This window comes from Mus caroli, chromosome 9 (assembly GCF_900094665.2).
Source record: "Mus caroli chromosome 9, CAROLI_EIJ_v1.1, whole genome shotgun sequence".
Taxonomy (NCBI): Eukaryota; Metazoa; Chordata; class Mammalia; order Rodentia; family Muridae; genus Mus; species Mus caroli.
Window position 1 is genome coordinate 91,111,321 of NC_034578.1, and position 3,698 is coordinate 91,115,018.

The window sequence follows — 3,698 nt, forward strand, 5'->3', positions numbered from 1 at the left end:
AATATCTCTGCATGCCCCACACCACTGGACTCCTAAGAATTTCACTGAGGTAGATGGTCCTTGAATTTTGGTTGGATTTATTTCCCATCCTCTGATACGCATGTATTAACAATGAGTCCAAAGTGGTTGCTATTTTCTGCTCACTTGGTCCAATCAGCATGCTGTCATCAATATAGTTCACCAATTTGATATTTTGTGGAAGAGGCAAACGATCAAGATCCCTTCTAAGTTATGACACAGGGCAGGAGAGTTAATATATCNTTGAGGCAAAACTGTAAAGGTATACTAATGGTCTTGCCAACTGAAAGCAAATTGCTTCTGGTGGTCCTTATGAACAAGTACTGAGAAGAAGGCATTTGCTAGATCAATAGCCTCGTACCAGGTGTGCCAGGATATGTGTTAATTTGCTCAAGTAATGAAACTACATCTGGTACAACAGCTGCAGTTGGAGTTACTACCTGATTTAGTTTTCAGTAATCAACTGTCATTCTCCATGATCCATCTGTCTTCTGCACTGGACAGATAGGAGAGTTAAAGGGAGATGTGGGAACCACCACCCCTGCATCTTTCAAGTCCTTGATAGTGGCAGTAATTTTGCAATTCCTCCAGGAATACCAGACTGTCTTTGATTCACTATTTTCTTTGGCAGAGGCCAAAGAAACCATAAAAACCCTCACTCTACAGGTCAGGGAACCAATGTGAAGATTCTGCTAATTTCTGAGTATATCCCAATTATACATTCTGGAACTGGGGAAATGACCACAAGATTATGTTTGAGGACCTACTGGACCTACTGTGAGTCGGACATCAGTCAAAACTCCATTAATCACCTGTCCTCCATAAGCCCCTACTTTAACTGGAGGGCCACAATGTTTCTTGGGATCTCCTGAGATCAGTGTCAGTTCAGAACCAGTATCCAATAGACCCCGGAAAGTCTGATTATTTCCTTTCCCCCAGTGTATAGTTACCCTTGTAAAAGGTCATAGGTCCCTCTGGGGAAGAACTGGAGAAAGGCTAACAGCAAAACTTTTAGGCATCTTTATCAAGAGCCTTCCTCAGGGGAACCTGGCCACCCCTTCATTCAAGGGGTTCTGAGTCTGCAAACTGGCTCAAGTCTAGAAATTGATTCATTGGCCAAGATTGCCTTTTGCCACAATCCAAAAGCCTTTCTTTCATTTGAGAAATTTTCTGCTTATACAGATCAACCAGATATGGAGTAGGCTTCCTATCTATTTCATACCTGAAAACCCCTTGACTGATTAGCCAATACCAAAGATCCAAACGAGTCATGCCATTATAAATTTTACCTCTCCTGTGCTGACCACTACGGGGAATGTTATTATATACATTGTTTTGTCTACGCTGTCCATTATAATAACTTCAATCACCTTGTCTCTGGCGATTCAATGCTGCAACCTGGCCCGTGTTACCTCAGGGCCCAGTTAAATCCATTGAATTTAATTCATCTAATTGAGCAGCAGCACCTCCAAGCCTAAGGTCTGCCACAAGGAAAAGGGCAAGAATAAAACTCTTCAAATGTGCTGGTGCCCCTCTCACTAGTTTGCATCGTATAGGATTGGTGAAGGGCATATCTTCTGGGCCTTCCCATTGTGGAGGATTACACAACATATAATCTTACATATAACTCTAGCATTGAAATTTCTCTGAGCCTTAAAATCCCTTTGTCAACACAAAGCCAAGGGATAGCAGGCATCTCCAGCTCCTTTTCAGTCGGCCATCTTTTGATAAACACTTCAGCCAACCGTTCAAACTTCTGACATTTTTTTTATCTGTGCAAGATTCCATATTAAACCTAGAATCTCCACTCAGAGGGCCCATGTCAATAAACTCAGCCTGCTCTAGTTTTATGTTCCTTCCACCATTATGCCACACCCTAAAATCCATTCCCACACATATTCACCAGGTTTCTGCTTGAATGAATTAGCAAACTCATTAAGCTCCTTAGTAGTGTAGCAAATTTCTTCATGGACCACACTTTCTACCTCCCCTCTAGGGGCCTGCTTTGCCTTGAGTCTGGTTATAGATCTAGAAGAAACTATTGGTGGGCCTGGAGGAACATCAGTATTGTCTTGTCTGACATTTTCTTCAGTGAAAGTCACTGCTGGTTTGTCAGAGTCTGAGGGATTAATTTCCTCCTGTGGAAAAGGCATTATTTCAAGGGATGGGGCTGAGGGTACTACTTCCTCAGGTGGGACAAACCCTTGAGAATTTGAAGATTCAAAATTCTCAGCTGCAACAGGGTCCTCCCACACATCCCCATCCCAAATTATAGGACCCCATTCTTAGCCAGTCAATGCCCTTACTTTAACTGCTGACACCCTCTGAGGCTGAGACTTGAATTTTTGCTGTAATTCAGCCAACCTTATAATGAGGGCTTCAGTTTGATTTTCTGCAACTTGAGCTCTNNGGCTGCTGGAGAGAAGATTCTCTTCAAGGACANACTTAGAAACTTTTAGATCGTTTACTTGCATCTTGAGCTGTTCGATTTTATCATACAACTCCTTTTCCTTCATCATTTTTTCCCAGAGATACTAAGAGCAACAAGCCAGCAAAGTCATTTTCTTATTTTTTCCCCCAACTTGTAGAAAGTTTTGTATGCCAAATCACCTAATTCGTCAAGTTAAGCAAAGGCATTAGTTTCTTTAAGTTTGAAATATAGTTTCAACCACATGTCTTCAATATTCTCGGAACTCCCAGGAGAGAGAGTATTTGAAGAGGTTTCAGTAGTTGAAGGTGCCAAGAATTATTAAACCAACTCCAAATTCTTAAAAGATTCATCCTTATACTTCTGCTCCTCTAGAACCACTCCCGGTACCAACTTCTGTATTAGTTCTCTACAGTCACAGAACTTATATGTAGTCACTATATAGTAAGGGAATTTGTTGATGACTTACAGTCTGTAGTCCAACTCCCCAACAATGGTCAGCAGCAGCTGTGAATGGAAATTCAAGGATCTAGCAGTTGCCCAGTTCTACAAGGCAAGCAGGTGAAGAAGAGCAAATCTTCCTCCTTCCAATGTCTTTATGTAGGTCTCCAGCAGAAGATGTGGTCCAGATTAAAGGTGTGTGCCACTACACCTGGATCTAGGACTTGCTTTGGTGATCAAGGGGGTAGGGCCCATTGTAGGTGGTGCTATCCCTGNGCTGGTAGCCTTGGGTTCTATAAGAAAGCAAGCTGAACAAACCAGAGGAAGCAAGCCAATAAGTAACATCCCTCCATGACTTCTGCATCACCTCCTGCTTCCTGACCTGCTTGAGTTCCAGTCCTGACTTCCTTTGGTGATGAACAGCAACATGAAGTGTAAGCTGAATAAACCATTCCTCCCTAACTTGCTTTTTGGTCATGATGTTTGTGCAGGAATAGAAACCCTGACTAAGACAAATTGGTACCAGCATAGTGGAGTATTCCTGTGACAATCTGACCATGTTTTGGGGAGGACTGTGGAAGAATTTTGGAACTTTTGGCTAGAAGATCCATTTGGTTTTAAGAGTTCTGTGGATGTTGTGTAGGAGTTTGGATAATAGTGTTGAGAACAGTGCAGAAGCCGGGCGTGGTGGCACATGCCTTTAATCCCAGCACTCAGGAGGCAGAGGCAGGCAGATTTCTGAGTTCGAGGCCAGCCTGGTCTACAAAATGAGTTCCAGGACAGCCAAGGCTATACAGAGAAACCCTGTCTC